The sequence below is a fragment of the Scyliorhinus canicula genome, chromosome 9, assembly GCF_902713615.1.
Source record: "Scyliorhinus canicula chromosome 9, sScyCan1.1, whole genome shotgun sequence".
Taxonomy (NCBI): Eukaryota; Metazoa; Chordata; class Chondrichthyes; order Carcharhiniformes; family Scyliorhinidae; genus Scyliorhinus; species Scyliorhinus canicula.
Window position 1 is genome coordinate 25,338,580 of NC_052154.1, and position 10,800 is coordinate 25,349,379.

Below are 10,800 nucleotides of genomic sequence, written 5' to 3' on the forward strand. Positions count from 1 at the left end.
GCGGTTCATCACTGGGCTTTGAGAAGTCGGTATAGGGAAAAATGGTTCGCGTCCGCGCACAAAAATACAAAACAGTAACTAAAAGCATGTAGTTCTTCATCGTGGTCTTCTTCCTTCTCTTCCTTCTGTCCTTTTGCATTGCTGATCTTGCTCTGATCCTTCCTCTGAACGTTCGAAAGCTATGGGATCAAGCACAGTATCTGTCAATAATTTGTTTAATACCTGTAATGTTAGTGTATCTGTCCTCTCATTCCAATTGTCCCTTAAATGAATGGCCAAGTCACACCCTGTGACTCCCATCATTTTTTTTTTCAAAAGCGAATTTAGGACCAGACATACACCTAACAACTTTGCCACTGCGAGCCGTCTCGCAGGTTTTGCGATTTACCATCCGAATGTTCCTGGATGTAAATAGCATATGGGATGGCTACCGAAGGGCTACCTTAAACAAAAATGAAACCAAAGTTTAGAAATTAGATATCCGAATGGGTTGCGTGTGGGCCGCTACGGGTAAGATTTGAATGGGATCCCCGGGTAGGGCATGCTGTGCTGTACCCGAGCTTAGCTGACCAAAGGGAGGTCCTCAGATAGGGCGGGTCCTCAATGCCGTTTCTCCACTGCCTGAACAACCTGAAATGAACGGGCAAGAATGTAGTCGTAGTGGAATTGCAGCCTCTATTCCCAGAATAGAGGGGCACCTAAAAAAAAAGAGGAGCCAAGATGCTCCAACATCTGTAAACAGAAGACAAGTCGTGAACATTGTCGGTTCACCAGAGGACATTTCAACTGAGTGAAGTTCTCAGAAATATCTGCGGACAAACTAACGTGCATGTGAGGTGGTCACAAGCTTTTCAGCTGAAAAGTAAGTGGCCAATCTCCAATCAAACATTTAACATACAAACAAACATACATACGTGCAGGTTCCATCAGAAAGGACATCGCTTCTCTCAAGCGGTTCCTCTTTTACATCATCTGGACACCTCACTTCTCATTCTCTGCGAACAGGGTCGCAAAGGGGTTGCCGTGTCGGGAGTCAGACATCAAGTCTTCCTCTTCTCCCGGATCCCATACCCTTGTATGGATCAGGCATGCAATCTTTGCATTGTGTGACCGGGGGTCACTCTCGTCATTGCGGACAAGTCGCCAAGAATTGTCCCTGTGCCAAATCGTGGGGTCTAAAATTGAAGGAGCATTGTCGGGGTCGTCAGTGTTGGGTGGTGGGTGTGGATATTTAATGTAGGTGATCTCCATGGGGTCACTGGAGTCGGGGTCGTAGTCGCTGAAGTGGGGGCTGTAGGGTGGAGTTCTGTGGCTGTCCTCAGTTTCACAGTCACTGTCACTGTCTCTGCTGTGGCAGCTTGTGGGCGTTCCAGGGCGTGGTCTGAAGCCACTGGGTGGAGTCGAGGTTGAGTCCAATGAGGAACTGGTCTGTGAGGGGAATGGTGGAAATGTGTCTCTTGTGGGCGGGGCGAGATGTTCTGTTGCATCGAGTAGGACATAGTGCGAGTGGTTTGACTGTGTTCCATAAGCCTTCAGTTGGTTAATATGAAACCAGGCAGTCTTACCGTTGGGGTACTTTATCCTATAAACTGAGGGGCTGATTTTGTCCGAAATTGAGTACGGGCCGGAAAATTTAGGAGCCAAAAATGTGCTGGGGTTATAAACAGATAGCATAACCTGTTGCCCAACCTGAAATTCTGTGGGGTGTACATTCTTGTTAAAACAGGCCGTGCTCTGTTTTCGTAATTTTCCCAATGTTACTACAGCTACTAACTGTGCAGACCTCACAGTTTCAACTAATTATTTGACTGCTTTCTCATGTGTGAGGGCCGTCACTTCTGGGCTGGTCATGTCCAGTCCTAAAAGGAATTCTGATCCTTTCATAGGGCGTCCGGTCATGAGTGTGTGTGGAGTGAAACCTGTAGATGATGAAACTGTATTTCGGATGAACATTAGTGCGAATGGGAGCACTGAATCCCAAGTCGAATTGTTCTCCTGTACCATCTTCCTAAGGGTCGATTTTAGGGTCCGATTCATGCATTCTACTATCCCGCTTGACTGGGGGTGATACGCAATGTGGAAATTCGGTTTTATGCCAAATATGGTCAGGACGTTCTTCATGACCCGTCCTGTAAAGTGAGATCCCTGATCTGACTCTATACTTCTGGGAAGACCCCATCTCGTGAAGATGTGGTGGGTCAGGATCTTTGCAGCTGTCTTTGCTGTGTTGGTGCATGAAGGGAATGCCTCTACCCATTTGGTAAAGGTATCTATGACCACCAGAACATATTTATAGCTATTCCTGCAAGGGGGCAATGGTCCGATAAAATCGATCTGGAGGTTTGTCCAGGGGCCATTAACGGGGCAAGTGTGGCTGAGTTGTGCCTTCTTTGAATACCTCTCCGGGTTATTCTGTGCACAAATTAAACAATTCTCAATATAGTGGGTTACATCTTGTCGTAAGTTGGGCCACCAACAGATTTGTCTAAGGTGTCTTGTGGTCGGGTCGATCCCTTGGTGTCCATGACTGTCATGGAATAAGGCAATCATTTGATTCCTGTCTTGCTCAGGAACCACATACAATTTATCTTTAATGATCACATCCTCATGTGTGGTCAAACCGTGTTTGAATCTATCGTACTGGGCCACAAAGTTTCCTTTAAAAACCTCCCAGAGATTTTCGTCCTGCTTCTGTGCCTGTACTAAATCTTTGATTTCTCTCTGAGACCCCTGAACTGCACTCACAGGGGCGCTAGCTGGGGGTGTCCAAAAGTGACCTCGCCTGGAACCTGCTTTTGCCAGTGAGTCGGCTTTTACATTTCCAGGGGGGGGGGAATGACCTATGGTGACTTCTAACTTTAACTATGCCGACTTCTAACTTTAACTATGCCATACGTCCTATCCTTTGCCTTCTCTGGGATATGGCGGAGTAATGGGGCTGATGGAAGGGGCTTCCCGTCTGCGGAGACAAAACCTCTTGTCCTCCACAGGGGTAGAAAATTGGTCAGGCTGTTACAGACATATTAGCTGTCCGAATATATGTCTGCTGGGCTGGGGAACGAATCTGGGTGGTCCACTATATATGCAATGGCCGCGAGCTCTGCTGCCTGCGCGCCTAAGTGACCTGGTAATTTTAAAGCAATTTCTTCTAGTGCGCGACCCTGCGCATCCTCAACATAGATCCCACATCCAGTGATGCATTCTCCATCTAAAACTGTGGATGAACCGTCCACATATATCTTCAATGGGGCACACGCGTCGGTGTGCTGGGGGCTCTGGCTTGAATTCCCTATCTTTCTGGGGGCGTCTTTGCAATGAAGGGTCCTGTGTTGTGTAGGGGTGCTACAATCTCACAATCATGGGGTTGTCCTGGATACTGGAGGTTGTCCGCTAAAAACGTGTGTGTTTTGGTCCGTTTAACTGTTATGTCCCGTCCTTGTAACAGTAGTGTCCACCTAGCTGCTCTTATCTTGCTCATGAACCGTCCTTCAGTCGACCGTCTAAACGTAACTGTGTGGGGGTGTGCTCGGTCAAAATGGTGATGGGATTAAGTCCGGTAATGTACGAGAAGTACTGAACTGCCCAAAAAACTGCTATGAGGTGCCTCTCGCAGGCTGAAAATCCTTATTCTACGGGGTCTAAAAGTCGTGAGGCATAAGCCACGGGTCGTAGCTGCTCGTGCCGTTCCTGAAGGAGCACGGCCGAGAGGGTCAGATCGGTGCTAGCTACCTCTATTGCATAGGGGGAGAGTTGGTCTGGAACTTATAGCGCGGGTGCTGCGCTAAGGACCTTTTTAACTCTTCCACAGCCTCTGTATGCTGCGGAAGCCATTCCCAAGGGGCTCCTTTCTTAAGGAGGTCTGAGAGTGGGGCTGCCTTTGTCGCAAAACCATCGATATGGTTCCGACAGTACCCAACCAGTCCTAAAAACGACCGGAGGGCTGAAACATTCTGGGGAAGGGGCAATTTAAGAATCGATTCAATTCTTTTGAACTTGATCTCGCGTTTGCCGTGCGTGATGACTGTACCCAAATACATCACTTGATTCTCCAATATCTGGGCCTTTCTGGGGTTAACTTTACATCCAATCTCTTGTAAAATTTCCAGGAGCTCGGCCAGAAGCGTGATGTGCTCTGCCTTGGTGTCTGTCTGCAGTAATAGGTCGTCCACATGCTGTACCAGACATTCGGGTCGGGAAAATTTGGCTAATCCATTTGCCAGCTGTCGGTGGAAAATGGAGGGGGAATTGTGGAATCCTTGTGGGAGGCATGTCCACGTATACCGCTGTCCTTTAAATGTGAAGGCAAATTTGTACTGGCACGCCTTTGCCAATGGGATTGACCAGAAGCCATTGCTAATGTCCAATACCGTGAAATATTTGGAGTGGAGTCCCTGCTTGAGCATGGTCTCGGGACTTGTTGCTACTGTGGGGGCTACTGCTGGGGTTACTTTGTTGAGTTCCCGATAATCAATGGTCAGACGCCATGATCCGTCGGGCTTCCTCACTGGCCAAATAGGGGCATTATTAGTCGAGGCTACTGTCCTAAGTACACCCTGCTCTAATAAGCTCTCTATAACTTTTCCAATTTCTCCCTCTGCTTCTAGGGGAAATCGGTACTGTCTCTGTGGTCTCGGGTCAGGTCCAGTAACTTGAACTTGTCCAGTCATTCTGCCGCAGTCGTGCCGGTGACTGGCAAATACTGTCCTGTGTTGGTTCAAAATTGCCCTAACCTGTTTGTCCGTGCTAAGCGTGGTCAGGTCAAAACAGTAGTCGCCTACTGCGCTAATCCTATTTGCATACTCTCCTACTGTGAGAGTTGCGGGTGCCCTGTCCGATTTTGCCATTCTCCAGACACACAGATTGACTGGATCAAACGACAGGCTGTGGGCATTCATAAAATCAATGCCCAGTATGTGTTCTGCTGTGCGGGGCAGACTAACTAAAACAATGGGGTGCCTGGTGGAGATGTTCCCTAGCTGAATTGATACAGGAGCTGTAATGTGTCCCTGCTGCGAGTGACCTGTAAATCCACTGAGTGTAATTGTGGATGTGGTCGGCCACGTGTCTGCCTGTGCTGTAATGGTGGAATTAATTGTTGTGCGGGACCCTCCTGTGTCCCAAAGTAATTCTATGGGCTTCCCTCTAATCTTTGCTGTGACCACCGGCCTTCCGGATCGGTCCCAGAGGGTGTCACAGACCCAAGTGGGGGAGCCCGAACACAGTCAGTCCATTCCGTCCACATTGGTCTGTCCTGACTGCGTCCCTATACTGTGGATAGGCTTAGCTTTGTTCCTGTTCAGAGTGCCTGTCTGCTGGCCTCTCTGAGATCTCTGTGGGTCGTTGCATTCCCTTGCAAAATGTCCTAACTGTCCGCAGTTGTAACATTCCTGCGACTTCTGTGGGGGGCTGTTCTTTCCTTCGTTCACCCATGCAGGGTTTTGGTGCGCTCTTACTGCCTGTATATCTGCTGCAGCCTGAGCTTCTTCTGGGGTCTTCACTTTAACCTTGCCTTGGACAGATTGCTCCCAAGCGCGGGACAATCTTTTCAAAACCCATTTTTCATTATGGGCCTCTTCTGAGGGGTCATAACTACTGCAGACATTCTGTCCTGCCTCTGTGGCGTAGGAGATTATGGTGCGGGTCCATTTAACCATAGTATGTCCTATACTCCCGGGACCTGTCTCCTCATTCAAACAAAACTCACTCCAAAGGGGCCATCCTTTCCCTTTGAGATATTTCCTGAGTTCCAGCTCCCATACGGGACACTGGCCTACTCTGCTACTGTTGGTCGCTGCGACCACGAACTGCTCTGGGTTCATGAGGCGTTCCATTGCCTGCATGGCCATTTCCTCTTTCTCTCTTTAATTTGGAACAGGGGATGATCAGGTAATGCTTTTAAATACGGGTACGGCTTTTGCTATGTTCCGATTATAAAACTCCCGACAGTTTGACGCAACACAAATCTCTCAGTTTAACCTTACGACCCTGTTAGTTACGCATGCAAAAACACACTTCCGAATTATCGTTATTGATTTGAACTCCTTGAACACTTGTGGTTTTTCCTTTTTCCAATTGGATTTCCAATTCAAATTTCTGGGTTCTCTCGGAGTGGGGGGGGGGCAACTTCTAATCGACTCCCGGCAGAGTCTGCCACTAAATGTTGCTCGTTCTGGGTGTGTGCGCTGAACACTCAATTTGGCTCTGTTTTTTGTTCTAAGCTCTGGAGTCGCCAGGTGCCGTTAAGACACCGCCACAAGCTTCAAGGCGAAGTTCAAAGCAATAAAACCGTACACCAATTAGTAAGTCCAAACAACTAGAGTTTATTATAATACAATTATAATAACTACCCATGCACACGCTAAAGGATTAAACTTACTCCTACCGCTAAACAACTAATACTTATCTCGAAGGATCTGCTGGGTCAGGGAACAAGGCCTCTTGCTCTGATCTGCAGACTTCAGATTGTTATCAATTGAAAAGGGGGTCAGGAGTGCCTATTTCTGGGAGCGGTCGTCGTTAGGCACTTACTTGTTGGTGGCTGCTGCTCGACGGCTGGTGTAGGAGACAGGAGCCAGGAGACAGGACCATGTGTGGGACCTTTCTTTTATAGGTCCCAGGGGGTCCGTGCCCCTTTGGGCGGACTCCCTTACCTGCTTGGAATCGATTGGGTCTCTTCCCAATCGATATGTTTGAACCCCCCAATCATAGGGCAGTTCCTCGGTCACTGGGGCGGTTCTTGGGACCTATTGTTTTGGGCTTCTCTGGCGCCACAGGGTCTGGCCTTCCATAGAATGTATCGATTTGTGCTTAACTTGTGTCCATTGTATCTGGGACTCGCCTGGTATTGCCTCATTAGTATGTTAACTGGTTTCTTTTCACAATGCTGTCTGGTTTCTGCAGTCGTCCCAATATACAATCGCTTTGCTTTCCAACATGTCAATTTTCCCTGCATTCCTTGCAATCTTCCATTTTGTGTTGGGCAGTGGCCACCCCAGGTGGCTACACTGTCCCAGACTGGTCAGGTTCTGGACGCCTTTCTTCGAGGAGATGTCCACGGTTGCGGGTGTGAGGATGGAGCTGTGCCCGAGAGTGGCAGTCTTTGGGGCGTTGGACTAGCCAGAACTACAGATGGGGAAGGCGGCTGATGCTCTTGCTTCCTTAATTACATGCCAGAGAATCCTGCTCAGCTGGCGATCAGCAGCATCACCCACAGCTGCAGACTGGCTGGCAGACCTGAAGGAATTTATTTAAAAAAAAAAAAAATTTAGAGTACCCAATTCATTTTTCCAATTAAGGGACAATTTAGCGTGGCCAATTCACCTAATTTGCACATCTTTGGGTTGTGGGGACGAAACCCACTCAAAAACGGGGAGAATGTGCAAACTCCACACGGAGTGACCCAGAGCCGGGATTGAACCTGGGACCTTGGCGCCTTGAGGCAGCAAGGCTAACCCACTGCGCCACTGTGCTGCCTCCTGTCGGAATTTCGCCACCTGGAGAAGAACAAATACACCATCCGAGCATCGGAGGAGGGCTTCCACAAAGCGCCGTTCATCAGCCTGTTCGAAGCCAATAGCGATCAGGAAGAAAGGGGGAAATCAATGAGGGCAGACAAGATCACACAGAACAGATAGGAACAAGGGGAGAGCAGCAAGGAAGGAACCCAGGGAATTATTAGGAAGGTACTTGGGAAAAGAGCGAGGGGGACAGAGAGCACCCTCCAGCAGAGCCATAAGGATAACAGCAACACCAACAAAATGAAAAAGAATATAAGAATATAAAAAATACAACACCCATGGCAAAAGAAGGGACCAAGACGGAGCCCAACTTTCAATGGAGGACCTGTGAGTGTCGATGAAAGGGGTAAATGTAAATTGTACATACATTTTACAGAGTGAGTCATTTCTTATATGTCTAATTGTTAAAGTTGGAAAATTCTAATAAAAATATTTATTAAAAAAATGATACTGACAAATTGAGTTGAAAGTTTAGGAGTAAAATACAACTCAGGAATTTGAAAGTCTGCAGCAGGCAAATTGGGAGATTTCAAACAGTTAAATATTCGAAACCAGTGAACCACTGAAAAACAGTGCAAACATTATTTTTTACATATAAAATTCTGGGCCAGAATTTAATATTACCCAAGTGAGCGTGCACTCGACTCAGAGGCACATGAATTTGCACGACATGCTGTATTTGTCATGGTACAATATTTCAGTTGGCAGGCAGGCACGTGAGTCAGAAGCACACTCGTTGACTATCAAACAGGCAATTTTGCCCAATTGCTACTGGGGCTGCAGAGACCATTGAACACAATGTCATGCGGCCCGTCTGCTTTTACGGTAGGTGGACAGACGGGTTGGTCAGGCAGCCTTTGTTTTAGCCAGAACCTTGATTCAGGGCAGATGAAAGAGCTCTGAAACTCCTTGAAACAACTTTGTAACTGCTCTCCCCTGGAGGAAGTACATTAGAAGCTCCAGCCCTCGCTCTCCTCCTGAGCTCCCCTGCAGCGTTAAGCCTTACTCAATATGGGTTTCACGCTGGCTGGCTGTCAATTGGCAAACCAGTGTAAAAATCACATTTCTGGGCCAATCATGGCCAGAAGCATATTTTGAATCCACCACATACCCTGAAGGCTATTCTCAATTGTGGTAAAGCACTTGTGACAAAAATAATCTTTTCCACCTTGACCTTTCTAACAGTTAACTTTAAATCTGTTTTAAAATAATTCATCTACAGAATTGAAAGTGTTGCCCAATGGTACCAATCATATCAACCTGCAACTCCAAAATCAGAATCTTGTACTCATGACAAAGAATATTTTGCCATTCTTATTGCTTTTTTGTACGTACGATATTAAAAGTGTTGCATTCATCCGCAGTCAACATTATCTGTACTTACATTTGGAATTAAGATTTCAAATCAGAACTGTACCCATTGATTTATTATTTTTCCAAGCAATATATTCAAGATTTTCTAGACTTTGCAATTTTAAACAAATGTTGATTTTAAGAACAAGTTGTGTAAAATTGAGGTGTGTGCATGATCTTAAGTGATTAAGAACTTTGCACAGCAACAATGTGCATGTTTAAAAAATTGAACATTTAATCTGCAGGCAACATAATCCTTAGTTATCAAAATTTCATAACCAAGTCACAAGCGGAAATTGATGCATGCCGATACATATGTAAGCAAATATGGTGTTAAAACATATAGAACGATACAGCGCAGTACAGGCCCTTCAGCCCTCGATGTTGCACCGACATTGAAAAAATCTAAAGGCCATCTAACCTACACTATGCCCTTATCATCCATATGCTTATCCAATAAATTTTTAAATGCCCTCAATGTTGGCGTGTTCACTACTGTTGCAGGTAGGGCATTCCACGGCCTCACCACTCTTTGCGTAAAAAACCCACCTCTGACCTCTGTCCTATATCTATTACCCCTCAATTTAAGGCTATGTCCCCTCGTGCTAGCCACCTCCATCCGCGGGAGAAGGCTCTCGCTGTCCACCCTATCTAACCCTCTTATCATTTTGTATGCCTCTATTAAGTCACCTCTTAACCTTCTTCTCTCTAACGAAAACAACCTCAAGTCCATCAGCCTTTCCTCATAAGATTTTCCCTCCATACCAGGCAACATCCTGGTAAATCTCCTCTGCACCCGTTCCAAAGCTTCCACGTCCTTCCTATAATGAGGCGACCAGAACTGTACGCAATACTCCAAATGCGGCCGTACTAGAGTTTTGTACAACTGCAACATGACCTCATTGCTCCGGAACTCAATCCCTCTACCAATAAAGGCCAACACACCATAGGCCTTCTTCACAACCCTATCAACCTGGGTGGCAACTTTCAGGGATCTATGTACATGGACACCGAGATCCCTCTGCTCATCCACACTACCAAGAATTTTACCATTAGCCAAATATTCCACATTTCTGTTATTCTTTCCAAAGTGAATCACCTCACACTTCTCCACATTAAACTCCATTTGCCACCTCTCAGCCCAGCTCTGCAGCTTATCTATGTCCCTCTGTAACCTGCAACATCCTTCCGCACTGTCTACAACTCCACCGACTTTAGTGTCGTCTGCAAATTTACTCACCCATCCTTCTGCGCCCTCCTCTAGGTCATTTATAAAAATGACAAACAGCAACGGCCCCAGAACAGATCCTTGTGGTACGCCACTCGTAACTGAACTCCATTCTGAACATTCCCATCAACTACCACTCTCTGTCTTCTTTCAACTAGCCAATTTCTGATCCACATCTCTAAATCACCCTCAATCCCCAGCCTCCGTATTTTCTGCAATAGCCGACCGTGGGGAACCTTATCAAACGCTTTACTGAAATCCATATACACCACATCAACTGCTCTACCCTCGTCTACCTGTTCAGTCACCTTCTCAAAGAACTCGATAAGGTTTGTGAGGCATGACCTACCCTTCACAAAACCATGCTGACTATCCCTAATCATATTATTCCTATCTAGATGATTATAAATCGTATCTTTTATAATCCTCTCCAAGACCTTACCCACCACAGACGTTAGGCTCACCGGCCTATAGTTACCGGGGTTATCTCTACTCCCCTTCTTGAACAAAGGGACCACATTTGCTATCCTCCAGTCCTCTGGCACTATTCCTGTAGCCAATGATGACCTAAAAATCAAAGCCAAAGGCTCAGCAATCTCTTCCCTGGCTTCCCAGAGAATCCTAGGATAAATCCCATCCGGCCCTGGGGACTTATCTATTTTGACCTTGTCCAGAATTGCCAACACTTCTTCCCTACGCACC